Consider the following 16510-nt stretch of genomic DNA (forward strand, 5'->3'; position numbering starts at 1 on the left):
CATTGATCAGCACAGCCTGCAATCTTTTTTTTGTGTGTTTATTTTGATTTTGTTTGGCAAATTTTCACAGGCTGTTCTTGCATACAATTTGGGTAACTACCATGGGTTTGTGGCAGATTCAGTGCTTCTGAAAACAACCATGGCTAATGTATGTGAGAACACAGTGGGGCCTACACATATTGAAGACACATTTATATTTTGCTAATGCTGTCTGTGAATTTTGTACTGTTTCATACTGTACTGTTTTTAAGCTAAGTTCAAACTTACTTTCCAGGTCAAGCGATCCTGCGTGGCTCCTGACTTTGGGCACCCTGCCAGCCGATTGGTCACATGCATGACAAAAGTGGTTCCGAGGGGCACTGTACCTCTCTCTGCTGCCCACATTTATACTCTATGGGGCTGCTGCAGGTTGAAGCTACTTGTAGGGTCTCCTCGAAGTACAGTGTTACTGTGTTTAATGGTATTCCTGGCTCCAGACCCATACAGCACTTGAATCTAAGTGACTCCTGAGACTAATATCAATTTTTGCAATCATTGTCCTAGGGAAACTATTCACTTTATATTTCTGTGGTTTCTTCACAGCAATGTGTTAGCATGCAACTGTGGGTGTAGAAGAGACCTCACATTTTAAGCTCCTTCAGTGGCAGAGTTTGATGTTCTCGCCACTTTCTAAAATAATGTTTAATATCTATTTTAATTTTTCTCTTCATCATATCAACATCTATGAATATTTCAGTGATGCAAAATCTAAATGTATTGGAATAAAACAACTGGTGCAGATGCAGTATTTTTGTAGGAGAGGTTAAGATTTCCAAATCCAGTATCTTAGATGTGCATCCTTGTTCATAGCTGTTACAAGCCAAACCATAAAAACATCACCTATCTCCTATCACCAAAAACTAAACCTCAGATTAGTCTTTATTGATTTTTGGTAAGGTTATGGGAAAAAATGGACTGACATATGTCAACATGCCTATCACATATAAAATCTTCTTGTAAAGTGTCCTCATGGGGTAGCAAGGGATCTTACACTCCCAATACACCATATATTGGAGTTGTCTTCTGTTCTCTTCAATATTTACTCTTATGGCTTTCCATCACTTAATGCTAAACAAGTGTATATTTTGTGCGTGTGTTTGAATCTCTTAATTTCCCCCCATTTTTGTGCTCTTAAATGTACACAAATAGCGTCACTCGTGATTCTCAGTGAAATGGTCTCTAAATTTGTGCTCCACAATGGTTTTCAGATCAATAAGTAATTTCAAAAACTGATTAGTTTGCAGCAGGGAAGTAGATATCGTCCTGAATCTTGCCAGAGGACATAATCAACCAGCAAACAGCAATAGTGAAAGGGTGATGTTAGATGGGGAAGAAATGAGGTCCATTGTGCCATAAGCCCTTTCGAAGAACAATGAGCCAACTAACTCTTCCACAGCGCCTAATGGAAGGAGGACCTCTTGCTCATGTTCTACAAGATTTGGTAATGGCTAGAGAATTGTTTCTTGGAGATACAGAAATAGTAGCTTACGGTGATTATTTTGGAAAGCACACAATTTTGTTGACTTTCTCCATCACTCCAGCGAGATGCATTCATGATAACAAATTATTTAAGGCATTCTACAATCCATTCATAACATGTTTTTCTATACAAAGAGATGGGTTTCCATAGTGATTACATCCCGTCTCAACAACTAGACTCAGGAAACAAATGTTTATGAAACAAAAGCTTAAAGTAAATGGAAAAACCAATTAGTGGTACATGGGAAAAAATAAAAAGCTGACCTTGGTAGATTATGGACACACTTTATCATGAAATTTTCCTTTTATTTTCTATAGTGGGTATGCGTGGTTCATAGGGGAGCATCTCTTTGAATTTGAGATTCATTATTGGTAATAAAAAAGAGACAGCTTTAGGTAAACATTTGATAGTAACGAGGTTAAACAGCCAGTACAGCACTCGTTCAACCTACACAAAATAAGTTCCTTTTTAATCATTGATGGTGGATATTGGTAGTTTGAAAGATCACTCTTTTTGACGCACCAAGCTAAAAAAATTATACCCTTGTACCTTTGTCAGTGCTTTGTTCAGAAATATGAATTTACACAATTAAATGTGACCATCCATCTTTAGCATGTCACATCAATCAGATCTTTGCCCCGGATCACCAATTCAGTTTGATGAATAAACAAGTTTGCTTGTGAACTGGTAAAGTGAGCACTCGCACCCAATACCAATTGACTTCTCACATGCAGAATGTGCAGCAGCCCTTTTGCCTGTGCAAGATACCTAGAGCAACAAAACCTTGCTTGGACTTTTATGGGAGTAATAGTGCAGGAGGGAGAACATCCCAAATCTAAATTTTATGGATCCCTAGATCTCAAATGAAATTATCTCTTAAATTCAATTTCCATGATGTAAGCAGGCCTGGACTGAGATAGAAAAGCAATCACAAATAACCAAAATAATTAATCCCCCTTTGTATATCTGATCAAAGTCTACTGGGTCTCATGAGAAACCTTCTTTAACCATCACAGCCAACCATTGTGGGGCCAAAATGCAAAATGTATAAAAGCCATAATACATTTATCTTTCAGAGTAAGGTAAAAGGTTAGGCAGAGATTAGGAAATAATGTTATGGTCAAATTATGTGTTACATAAAATGGTTAGGTTAAGATTTAAATAAGGGGAAATTAGAATTCAGTGAGAATAGGAATAATGTTATGGATTATGCTGTAGGCTTATGGTGATGAGGTAAAGTTTTAGTGTGAGGGTAAGGGTTACATTAAGCCCATGTGAGGTGATATTTGTACCACCTAATTTTAGATCTTTTAAAAATATGTTCAAGTTAGGGCTTTCACTTGTGTATTGAAGCAGGGCTTTGTCTATTTTTTCAAATCCTGAACAATTGGAAATTATGAACATTTTAATTTAGATATTATTTGCACCCAAAGCTCATATTTAATTTTTGAGTGGACTTGAGGGTAGAAAACCCTTCAGCGGAGACATCATTTGGCTTTGTAATGGCCATTGGGAAGAACTGGGGGAGATACTGTCTAGCTTTTAAGTCAGCTGCCCTTTAATAAGCATTCTTAATCATTGACAGCTCTGAGGTTTTCTGAACAGCAGAAGTCATCTGGGTTTCCTTTGTTACACTAAAATTTTGAATAGAAATATATTTGTGCTTGGATGTTGAATGTGGTTAATAATCTTTTACAGATGTCTGGCAAGTATGGGGTATTCTCCAGTGTCTAGGAAGGCAGAACACGACATACAATGAAAGCACAATTAAAGCAGTTTCCTGTTTATTAAAGTAATGCATCACCTGATGGTAAGTATATAAAAAGTGCAGTGCAAATGTTTATATGTGTTAATATTATGAAAGCACAGTCAGATATTTAATGTACGTGCAGGTCCAATTAGATCATTTAGGAATTCTTCATCCCTATAGCCACCTTAAATTATGTATTATATGTTCACCTCTGCAGAAAAAGGAAAAGGCCCCGTTTCCTTTTGGTAACGTTTTTGAGAATGCACTAAAGTAATTTACTATAGGTGAATAAAGCCAGGTTCAGGGGCAGCTTATAAACATTTGCAGCATTGAAGTCTTCAGGCTGAAAATAGACACTGACACCCAGACAGAACAATGGTGCCTGTCCATTTTTGTTATGGTTTTGTAATATGTCCTTCATTAATACTAATAGGCTGGATGAAATTCTGATAACTGGATAAAAACAGTAACATAAGAATTGATGATAGCGGTCAAAGAATTTTGTTTATTACTAACATTACAGGACAAAGTGGAACAAAAACTTAAAATGAAAAATAACGGGCAGCACTTTTATTGCAGAAGGGATAGGTAATGTCTTTTCTACAATAAAATAACCTTTCCTGCCCGATTGCAGTTTTTCATTTGCACTCATATGTTCTTGCTCCAGTGCAGACAGCACCATCTTTATCCGATCTTTTTCCTGGGGTCAGGTCTTTGGCTATTTTGATTGGCTGAGCTAAGAAATCCTAACTACAATGCAGGCGCATGGGAATTTATTTAGTTCCAGCAGCTACGGGGGAAGCTGGGTTGCGTCTCGTATCCCATCATCCTACGCTAAGATAGGCATGCAGGTTTTTTTTGACAGATGAAGACAGCGATCAGGGAGGTAGGTATGTTTTATTGCAGAAGGGGATTTGCCAGTCTCTTTCTGCAACCTACCTGGCCATTGAACAAAGCATAACTTTAGTACCAATTTAAAATGTCATTACATTTTAAAAGCCTGACCAAATTGTCTAATTAGTGTTGTTATTGTTCTCTAAAAGTGTTGTAGTTAATATAAAATACCCATTAATCCTATTAGTTATTTGCGCTTTCTTAGTCCTGGTGGCAACATTCTGCAGGGTTATTTTATCCCTGCAGCGTTGCCACCCCTATGATAAATGATTTTAAGAAATCTATTTCGGGTTTGTTGGATCACCTAGGTTCACCCATGATAGTCTACATTCTCCAGTCTTGGAGAGCTTTGATAAATTAGGCCATTATATGTGTGCAGGCTTGACTATGGGTCCCATCAGCTTCACACTTCCAGGCACAAGGTAAAATGACAGGTCAAGCAATTTTTTTCATTAGCCAGCAAAAAGCTTTTTTGCTTTGACCAATATCCCTGTTTTAACACATTTTTTTTGTCAAATGGAATTCAACAATTCTGCCCATGCTTGTCACAAAGAGACTTTAATTCTGGCTACTGGACCAACATTTTTAGGACATCATTTTAAATTTCATATTGCACAGAAAGGAAAGATAGCACTAAATAAGTCACTTACTTTACATATGAAATAGTGAAATCTGTGTCATCTTTACCAGATCAAAATGCAATTCTGTGTAAAGAAGGGTAATAAATTACTCCTAGTCCACTGAAAACTGCCTAAAACTATTAGGATCAAATAAAAGAAGCTAGATCATTAGACCTTTATATTGGGAACAAAATACCTGACATGACATCACAAACGCTGCTTCCTTGTTGTCTGTATCTGAACTGAGCATTATTTTGTAATTCTGCATTTCTGTACAAAATTGCTGTCTGAATATAAATAAAAAATATGTATGACATGCAAACTATATTATATTAGGTGTTTTGACAGGGCAGACTGATTTACTCATTACTAGAACACACAGAATAGGCTTTATAAATAAAACATGCTACAGACATCCTAATGGTCTGACACTGTAGCATAAATATGAATTAGTAAGTACGGTAATGAGGGCCATAATGTTTTTCAAAGTCATTGGTTGTTTTTCTTATTGCAACATAAAAGTAGACCTCTGTTCAAAAATAAAAGAACATTTTAAACAGGTTTAAGCTAGTGGTATACAGATGATTTTTTGCAGATTAATGCATGTGCTACAATGGCTAACAATTAGTATAAACCGATATACCAATTTTTTTTTGTGGTTTGAGTCACACAAGTAGCATATTGTAGATCAGATTGTGATAAAATAATGCTGATCTCTAGACAGAAGTTATACTTAATGTTCTATTACAGTTGAGTGTAATGCGCCCTCCTTGCTGAGCATTACACTGTATATACAGTATTTTCTCACCCACCACGCCATCAGATACGAGGTTGGACCCAGTTTACCTTCAAATTTTCTGCAATTGTTTGTGACATATAAATAACAAGGTGCTGAAAACATGTTCATGTGTGTTCATGTTGATATGATAGCTTTACACCATTGCTGTAGATTTGTTGGTCACATCCCAAAAGTGCCCTATTTCATTGAGATCTGGTGACTATGAAGACAATTTGAGTTCAGTGAACTCATTGTCATGTTCAACAAACAGTTTGATATGATCCGAGGGTAACATGGCAGGTTATCCTGCTGGAAGAAGTCATCAGAAGACGGATACACTGCAGTCATAAAGAGATGGACATGATCAGCAACAATACTAAAGTAGGTTATGGTGCTTAATACCCAATTGCCACCAAGGCATACAAATGAGCCAAGAAACACCCCCCCCCCCTCACCACACACACACACACACACACACACACACACACACACCAGTCCGAACCATTAATACATGGCAGGATGGATCCATGCTTTCATGGTATTGACACCAAATTCTTACCCAACCTTTTATGCAGCAGAAATTGACACTCTTCAGACCAGGCAATGTTTTTCCAGACTTATCTTTCCAGTCTTGCCCAGTTTTGGTAAGAACATGTGAATTGTAGTCTTAGGTGCCTGCTCTAAGTTGACTGGAATGGCAACCGTCTGCTGCGATAAACATTCAATGTTTCAATGGAGATCAGCAGTTTCCAAAATATTCAGATCAGCCCATCTGGCAACAACGACCATTCCACCATGTTTAAAGTCACTTAAATCAGTTTCCTCATTTTGATGCTTGATTTAAACTTCAGCATGTCATCTTGATATTGACTATGTAGCAATGTAGTAATTTCACTGCCTGTTTATGCATTAAAGTATTCTATGATAATTACCACAGTGCGTGTTTTGCCATGTTCCAAGATGGCGGCTGTGCCCACAGCACTTTGGGGATCAGGTCATCAGTACTGACCTAGCCTGGGGAGGGATTCTTGGGTAAGACCTTGAGAAGAACATGGTTTGGAGAATGAGAGACTCAGATTCTGTTGCATGCGCAGAGAAAGTATAACCTCAGACTGTAAGTTATGGCACAATCTTGTCACTGAGACATACTGAAAGGACTTTAACATGTTTACATTGCTGCTGTTTGAAGATTGCAAAGTTTGATGTTACACTGGATTTCATATGTTATTACTATTCAATACAGAGACTCTACTAATACAGTGTGGAATTATTGTCTATGAGTATACTATTCTCACCTGGGACTGCACTTGTTACTCACAAGATCCAATTGAGTGGAGGCACTGCGCTTATGAGAGATTTCATCCTGTTTCCACAGATAAAGGCTCTGCTCCTGTTCTTTCACATAGGTTTGATCACAACACATTAGTAGCCTGCAAAGTGCGTCAGAAAAGGGCTACAACTACATTCCTAAATACATTCAGTTGTTGTCCTGTTGAACAGGTGCACCTAATAAAGTGGCTGAGTGTATACTATATATATATATATATATATATATACACAGCAAAACACACATACACTATTCTGTATTTTGTTGCTTAGCTGAAATTGTCTTTGCAGCAACAAATTTGGTATACTATGATTTTTATAAACAGCAGACATATCAATTTGTTAGTTTGGTATAGTCAGTCACCAAACAAACGCCTTAATATGTTTAACAAAAATCCAAAAGGCAAATTGTACAAAGAACTTTGTAGAGCTCCCTGCACCCCATTTACCACTGTAATTCCTATAGCAAACTTTGCTTTTCTTACAAACAGTTCAATAGAAATGGAGAACACCAATAAGTAAATTGGATGGGGTGGGACGGACAGGTGTGGAAGGTAGAATATCTTCTCTTCAATAAACCTTCCTAGTCTTTCAGTTAACACCTTTGGAATGCCAACCACTCAAAAACAGGTTTTTCTATCATTTGTTTATTCAAACGCCTCTACATTAGTGAAATCTTCAGTTGCTTTGTGTTTCTGGCATGAACCTTTCTAATGCTTCAGCTCATTTAAATTTTAGAATTCCTATAGCAAACCTTGGTGCCTTCCCTAATAGGTATCAAGCTAATTACACATCATTATTTCATTGTGAATCATTTTACATAGAGATGTTTACATTACTAAAATGAAGCTCCTATTTTAGAATATTGAACAAATGAAACCCATGTGAGCTATTTATATATTAGAGAATAGGAAATGCATTTTAAGCATGTTATATTCTTTTGTTACCCTTTAAACTTTATGAAGATATTACCATACATAGTCATACTTTCACCAACAATATGCATAAATCAAATTAGTACATCAAAAAAAAAAAATATTTATATTCTTTGTGTTGGTAAAAATAACATACAGACACATATGAATAAGAAAAGACAAAAAAATCCATACCAACAGACAATAAACTGAAGATGGCATTATATTGTGTGTGAAATGAATTTGGAAACATTTGTGACCCCACTGATGAAACATGACTTTATCTTGTGTGACCTCTCCCCTTTGCAAGGAAAAGCATTAGCAGAGCAGATCTTTGACCCCAAAGGGAGGAAATGGAAAAATGAAAACAAACTAAAGCACGCAGAAACCCCTCTTTCATATGTATGGAGTGACATTCCTTTTTTTACTGTTGTAGCTGAAGGTTGAAGGTGGATCAGATACTAAAATGTTATATAAAAAGGCCCAAAGGACAATGGGTGAACATTGACCAATTTCTATTAAAGGTAATGTCCAGGAAAAAATGATCATTGCCCATTTAGACTGATTTGAGGGACATAAGATTACAAGCTAAGCCGTTCTAAATTTTATATCCTATACATGGTGCCCAGTAGCAAAATACCGATAGTGGCTAGGTCCTCATCCTATGAATTTAAAGCAGAACTAAACCCTTTTATCAAAAAAAATAAAATAATGTGGTCAGGCAGGTTTTTTATTGCAGAAGACACAGGCAATCTGCAAGAAAATACCCTTACCTGCCCAATCACAGTTTTTTAATACACTTTCCTGAATCCATTCAATCGCCAGAGGCGACTTCTTCTTTCTTCTCTTCCTGGTTTAGATCTTCAGCCGTCCTTACTGAGCAGGCTGGAATGGAGTAATTCTTGCGCAGGCATGCCGGAGTTCATTCAGTCCATGCAGCCACGGGGGCAGCTGGTATATTTAAAGTATCCTGGCCTCCTATGTTGAGCTGCACAGCTAAGCAATTTTTGACCGGAAATGTAAGTAATCAAGAAGGTAAGTATGTTTTATGTGATCTTACTGTGAGGTATTGCTCGTAGCAAAAGACTCTTTAGCAGGTCAATGATGCAGCACACATTCAGTTTTCAAATTAGCCTGGATGGGCATCTAGCTGCCTCTTTGGTAGTTCCCTCTCTATCTTAAGCAGTAATATACACAGTTTGTTTGGCACATACAAAGACTTGGTAAGTCTTACTTCAAGGGTTGTTTCTTGACCTTCTTTCCCTTGAAGCTTGGAGAAGTCGGTAAGCTACTAGCAGCCTGCTCCTGATTTCCTAAACAGATCACATGTGCTCACTAGATCCAGATGAAGACCCAGCCTTGGACCAGCTCCATCTTCAAGAAACTCTGTAAGGCAGGGGTCCTCAACTCTCTACCAGGATCCACACACATCCTCAGTATTTCTGTAATAGACAACTGTAAACGAAGAAGGGATAGTTTACAAAGAGTCAGAAAACTCTGATCATACCAAAATCCAGCCAGTTACCATTTCTGAAACACAGCCATTGAGAACACCTAGAAAACACCTAGAAAACACCTAGAAGTCTTTGGATACTTAACAAGGGAACTATGTAAAGGAGGATTTCCTTCACTTGAAAGAGACGTAAGGACATAGGTGGTGGGAAAAAATAACAGAGCTTTCAACCATTCCTACTGTATCCATAAACTTTACAATGTATGATAACTGATAGAAAGGTACATCTGATTATTTGACATAAGCTTTTATTAGATTGTAAGCTCTTCGGGGCAGGGTTCTCTCCTCCTGTATCACTGTCTGTATTAGTCTGTCATTTGCAATCCCTATTTAATGTACAGCGCTGCGTAATATGTTGGCGCTATATAAATACTGTTTAATAATAATAATATTATTACACAGTATTTATATAGTGCCGACATATTACGCAGCGCTTTACAAGTTCTGGCATTTGTACTTTATCACGGCTGTTTCTGGTACTTAAAAAAATAGTATGCAACTCTCTTCTCCTTGTCAACCTTTTCAAGGTAATATTTATAAAGCAGGGAATCAGGGGTGAAGGTTTAAAAAAAGAAGAAGGTGTATAGGGCTATGCATGGCAAGTGCACTTGCGCATCCTTGTAATGTAAACACCTCATTCCAAAAAAGTGAGGGCATGACGTGCCCATGCATGGCTGCCCAACTACACCCCTGCAGGGAATGTGACATTCATCAACATTGACTATCAGTAAATCTTCTAGGAGTATGTGTTTTAAAAAAATGTGATTGGTGAAAGTTACATTCTCTTCATGGGGGTATGAATAGCAGCATTCTCCCTGATGTCCATTTGCATACTATGTTAAACATATTCAAACATTGTATACTTTTGTAGCCAAACATAACCTTTTATAAAAGCACTTAAATTAAATTAAACTTATGATTTATGGAAATAATTAAAACAAATATCTGATATGCGCATTTTATTATACATCTGCTGGTGGTTTTTGTCTTGTTTGTAATTCTTTAATAATTGGATTCAGACAGGAATTTCCCGTAATCAGGAGATCTGTTGTTTCAGAAAATTTTAGTAAAACTTCAAGCTATTTCAGAATTCCAAATATATGCCCAATGTATTATTTATGCCTTCCCTCCTCTCAGAGCTGCAAACTCTGTTCTTGTCCAAGGGTCAGAAACCACAATGAACATTGTAATGGCCATTATCCATTTGACACTTTCTACATATTTCTGTTCTGGGGACACCAGCTTCCCCTTAGTTCTTGCTCTGTTGTCACCAGGAGGGGAAGTGATAGGAACTCTACCTTATAAGGACACAAACAAAAATAAATTCCTTCTTGCACTTTCAGATATTTTTAGAAAAACTTTGGAGTAATTTGGACTTTTAGGAAATTTGCTAATTGTTTCTAAAGCATGTTTAATTATCTTAAAATGAATATACAATAGGATTTTTGGCATTCAACTTTAACTATTTTGTAAAATAAAGCATATTCATATACTATGGGGCGAATAAGGATACAGTGAATCAACATAAATGCAAAAGAGCTCAGTAGATTTATGAATGTTTTCTTGCACTTTATCATCAGTATTAAATCTGACATTGGTTTTATGTGGGGACATTGATTACTCAGGTGGTGCAAACTCTTTGGCAGCCAGGATTACAATTTTTTTGTTTCATGATGGTAAAAAAAATATGACCAGTAAATCAATAAGAAGCTTATTAATAATCAGAATAAAGGACAAGTCTCTTCATAGCCTGGACTCTGGAGGTAAGAGAAAATGACAAACGACTAAGTGTGATTTCTCCTTGTTCCAAAATTCCAGACACTGAAAATGCAAAGAGCTCAACTATTACAAACTAACACACATTTGATGCATATCAAATATATAACTTATTTCTAGACAAATCTTGCTGATGAATACAAATAATACCATGTTATTGGTACCTCTTTTGTTCTAAAAGTGAAGCTGTAACTTTGATCTACAGCGTAAGCTTTTTTTGTAATTTTAATTAGAGTAGGGACTTTTTTCACTGCTTGTATCAAGTTGTAAACATATTATCTTGGTTTTAAAGTAAAGGAAAAAAGACATCTGTCACCCAAGACTGTTGATTACCAGAGACCGTTAAGCCAGGTAATATCTTTTTGCCTCTCTGGAATTTTTCCCGTAGTTGGAGTAAATTGAACCAACTGGAAATTTTGCCTTTCTCTGGACTATGTATATGTGATTCCATTTGGAATATGCAGGTTTTTATTTCCTTAGTAGTTGAACATGACGGACTTGTCTTTTTTCAACCTGACTATGTAACTCAAACTCAAAATTTTTGAGTTCCCCTCATTTCTGTTTGTGTGATAGCTTGATGTTTTGGATTTGTTCTCACTTTTCGTTTCCAGTCCTTCTCATAGTGATCATCAAGTCAAAAAAAAACAATAGTAAATCTTTCTAGTGGGACCACAGACAGCAATAAAATATCTAATTGAGGTACTACCCCTTCCCTATTCTAACCAAAGTGTAAAAACGACTTTGGCAGTAAAAAAACAACAAAAGGTTGCTTTATAGTAGGATCAAATTATCCAAAGCGGGCCAATACTACCATGCTCAAATTGGTTTCTGGCCAGAGTAAATTTAGGCAGCTACAGCTTGTGCTTCATATAGTATGTGGCGATACTGGTGATAATTTAATTTATATGGGATGGGACAACTGTGAACTGTAAATGATGATTAGTGTGTGTGTCCACTAATTTCCACCAGGGACTAAAAACAGCACAATGATTTGGGAAATTTTTATTGGTAACATCAACACCAGGGAAATTGGCTCAACAAGGTCCATTGTGTTATAAAAAATCCCACTTGTACTATATGTCTATCTATTCTTCTAATATAAAGCTCTCTCCCTGGCAATCTACCTCCATGTCTATATATTGCTTTTGAATTAAAACAGACATATTCATTTAGGTTAACAATGCCTATTCGACTTTCAGGTAATCACATTTTTCTACTTTAATTCACGTGAAGCTAAACTCTTGTTCCCACATAATAGCACAAGGGCTTTCAAAGTGTTAAATAATGTATAATGTTATTTTCTCTCGTAATTAAAAGTGCATAGGAAAAGTAATAGCCTCCATGTTTATAATCATTCCTTACAAACAAACATGATTTACAACATAAAAAATGACCAGCAGGCATACGGTGTGATAAATTACAGACAAATCCTGCCTGACCTAGACTAATGTAGCAAGTAAAATGTGCTTGGAATATGACATAAGCTGTGCAAGAATCAGTTTGTGACATCAAATCCCTGATTCTACATTACATCCAATCAGGATATTTACTGATCGGGGGTCTAAAATCTTTTATTAGCACAGCAATTAGTTATCAGCAGGTCCACAGTTGAGATGGAACTAATAAAATGATTATTACACTCTTATTGTTAAACTTAAACCAAGAAATACACCTATGAAAGAATTAGTAATTAAACAAAAAATGCAGCACAAGAATGTTCATTGTTCATGTCATATCCTTCAATCTTATGTCTTAATGTATATGTAGTCATTATAAAAAAAATTATTGTTGCACATAATGTATTCCTCAATTTTGTTTTGTGTTGGAAAAGTCCAAATCTTACTGAAATTACCAGTTTTCCAGCCTGATACTAAGTAAAAAGGCTGATTTTTCTATTTTTAATTTAGATATATTGTTATAACTACACCAATAACTAAATGCTATCAGATGATATGTAAAAGATGCAAAACTTTACACCAAAAGGAAGGAAGGAAGGTAAGTAGGAAGGAAGGATACACAATTTTTTCCTATTTCGGCACAGGTGCAGATTTTCCTATCACTTATTTCTATCCATCTGTTCCTCCTCGGTTGCATCTCCTTTTGGTGTTGAGCAGTAGGGAATAGACCTGGAAATAGTCCATTAGTTTCCCTTCTGACTACTGACAATTTTTATAGTTTGCTACAACAGCACAGTCATACACAATTAAAGACTGAGTTATTTCTGTATGCAAATTGCAATAAATTACTACGAAGGAACAGGGACAACCCATGAAAGTGCATAATTTTATTACATTCCACTCATTTCCATAAAAAGGAAAATCTATTTCATATTGTGTTGATAAATAGGATACTGAAGGTGATTTACTAAACTTGAACAGCAGTGCACATTATACAGATTTGATGGTCGCTGATGATAGGGTGAGGTAGATAGGGGTTTTCGTGCTTTACATATGAATTTATGACCATTATATTATTGTAGGAAAACAGTGGATAGATCAGATTGTGTCCTCTCAGATACAAACAATACAAACAAAGACTATTTTCTGGTAGTTAGGGGTTGGACTGCTGCCCTACATTTAACTGCCATCAGAAACATGTGGCTAGCTTTAAAAATAAACTCCATGCTCATCAATGATTGCAAACATGTATTCATTAAAACATATTTTTTATGCTATTGTAAGCATTTGAATCTGACCTGATAGCAGCATCCTACAATGCTCTTGGTGAAATTATTCCACCACTTACAGTGAAGCCATTAGTGCTTGAAACCAGAATAGAGGTGGAAGCATTATACAGATATGCCTTGGAAAATGGAGTGTTCGGCATCAGTGTGATCGGGGGCGTTTTTGTTGGCTTTTTATGCACCTGATCTTGTAAAGTTGTTGTAGAGTCATGCATGGCCCCAAGACTTTTTTTAGAGCTGCCCCGACTCTTTAGAATGCTCTTCCGCTGCCTGTTTAGCTTGCTCCTACTTTCTGCTTGTTTTCAAACCCATATTTTCAAACTTGATTGGGCAGCCAAGTGGCAAATGACATTTATTATAGATAAATGTAAAGTAATGCACTTGGGAGCTAACAACATGCATGCTTCATACTGTCTAGGGGGAATAAATTTGGGGGAGTCAGAAATGGAAAAGAATCTGGGGGTTCTGGTAGATCATAGACTTAATAACAGCATGCAATGCCAAGCTGCAATATCTAAAGCTAGTAAAATATTTTTTGTATAAAAAAGGAATAGACTGCAGAGATGGACACATAATCCTGCCCCTGTACAAAGCATTGGTCAGACCACATCTGGAATATGCAGTTCAAGTTTGGGCACCAGTTCACAAAAAGGACATTGTGGAATCGGAGAGAGTGCAGAGAAGGGCAACTAAACTAATAAAAGGAATGGAGGAGCTCAGCTATGAGGAGAGATTAGCTGAACTGAATCTATTCTTCCTTGAGAAGAGACGTATAAGGGGGGATATGATCACCCTGTATAAATATATAAATGGTCCATATAGGGAACTCTCTTCCCAATTATTCACTTTAAGATCATTACAAAGAAAAAGAGGACACACTTTGCGTCTGGAGGAAAAGAAGTTCAAGCTCTGGTTAAGGAAGGGATTCTTCACTGTAATGTAAAGAAGATAGACTGTCATAGAAGCCTGGGTGATCCAGCAAACTTGGAATTGATTTCTTAAAAATAATTTGCTATTACTTGACAAATGTTTTCAATACTGGATGCGATCAACTTCTGTTTTCCAGGATCACACAGGGTCTCCTATCTATATTGTCCAGTATTGGAGAGCTTTAATAAATAAATTGATATAAAAAGACAATTGTATTGGGTGTGTGAGATAGGCTGATAGTTTTAGGCTGCCTCAGGTATTTAAAACTAAAAATTTGCAAGCAGGCAAATCTTTATTGTAGAAGATACTATATGTCCATTCTGCAAAAAAAAAAAACTTACCTGCATGTTCACAATCATCTATTGAATGTATGCAGGTGCAACTCAGTGTACAATCATTTCATACCTGCTTGCCTTGAAGGAAACAACTCCCATGCACATGAACAATAGTTACATCATTCCAGCCTGGCTTGGCTTAAGACCTGAACACAGACGAGGACCGGATAATTTTGTCATTGATAAAGCAAAAGGTCAAATTAGTTCTGTTTTAATAGTGAAGTGGCTGTTGGCTTACAGTTTAGGGTTTATAAAGATTATGAATCCCTGGAATTTAAAAGATTCTACCTGGGTAATAGGTAAACCTTTTATGATTAGGCCGATGAATGGGAGCGTGTTTTTCTACTCTTGTTTCCACAGTCTTTAGACCATTAAACTCCAACTGGTTCATGCAGCACCAAGAAAGAGCTGGCCCACAACATGCCTGTAAGCTGTCCATTGCATATTAGCCAACTATGTAACATTTGCAAACATTTGCGAACCTTTGGAGGTGTAGGGTGAAAAATGATAAGGCCTGTGTAAATCTGAAGTCTGGCTCGACTGAAACTCTTTTTGCAGGTCAAATGCTCCAATACACTTACATGAAGAAGATTTCACAAAACGTGAAAAAAACCTTAATGTCACGTGTGAATATTAAATTATTGTTTGCTAAATGCTGCCGTATTAAATGTATTGCTACATAGTTTTGGATGCACAGTGGCTTTGGATACAATGCTAACTGTTCTCAAATTAAGCAAGTCCCCTCATTTTTGTGCCATACAAACAGTAGCTAGAAAGGTCTTCACAGCATATAGTTGAAAACCACAAGAACACTTTGACCTTTAATGTCGACAAACCATATTGAGTCTAAATGCTTAGCATGTATGTGTTCTCAGAAATCAAAATGTCAGCTTTGGTTCAGGAGTTACAGAATGTGATTTGCAGTACTAAGTTTGCTCAGAATGGATTTGTGTGGATATTGGATGTACACACCTTAAATTATAATTAATAATTATGGGGCAGAGAAGAGAGTAAACAGATAGAAATGTGGATGACATAATTTCTACCAATAAATTCTGAGGCTTAAACCAGAGAACCATAAAGTGTTAATCTACCAGTCCACTGCCACTTAGTTGTTGGCTCGTCCAATCCGTGTATCACTACCCTGTCCTGAGATGACAAGGTGTCAACTGGAGGAACCCTGCATAATCCAAAGGCAATGGTCTTCCAATGGAGGGATCTATATCATCAATGGAATGGAAACAACTAATTAATTATCCAGGAGACTTCACCGAGCTGGTATTTCGGCAGTAAAATCCTTGGAACCTTTGTTCACACACTGGCTGTTCTGATTTCTGTTCTGGTCTGTGTCTACTTTAACGATACCTTTACAAATTCAATTTATATAAGATATTTTTCCTTTGTTTATCTTGTGTTGCTGAACCACCTCAGCGTGCCCTTTTCTCTGCAGTAAAAAGTGATTTTTTTCACTC

At 36.7% G+C, this 16510-nt stretch overlaps 1 protein-coding gene across 1 annotated transcript in view; it reads right to left on the minus strand.

Moving 5' to 3' along the window:
• The window catches only part of ROBO2 (roundabout guidance receptor 2), a 624073-nt gene that overhangs the window by 356027 nt on the left and 251536 nt on the right, over nt 1-16510 (minus strand). The window lies entirely within an intron of this gene.

Source organism: Pyxicephalus adspersus, chromosome 1, assembly GCF_032062135.1.
Source record: "Pyxicephalus adspersus chromosome 1, UCB_Pads_2.0, whole genome shotgun sequence".
NCBI classification, from domain to species: domain Eukaryota; kingdom Metazoa; phylum Chordata; class Amphibia; order Anura; family Pyxicephalidae; genus Pyxicephalus; species Pyxicephalus adspersus.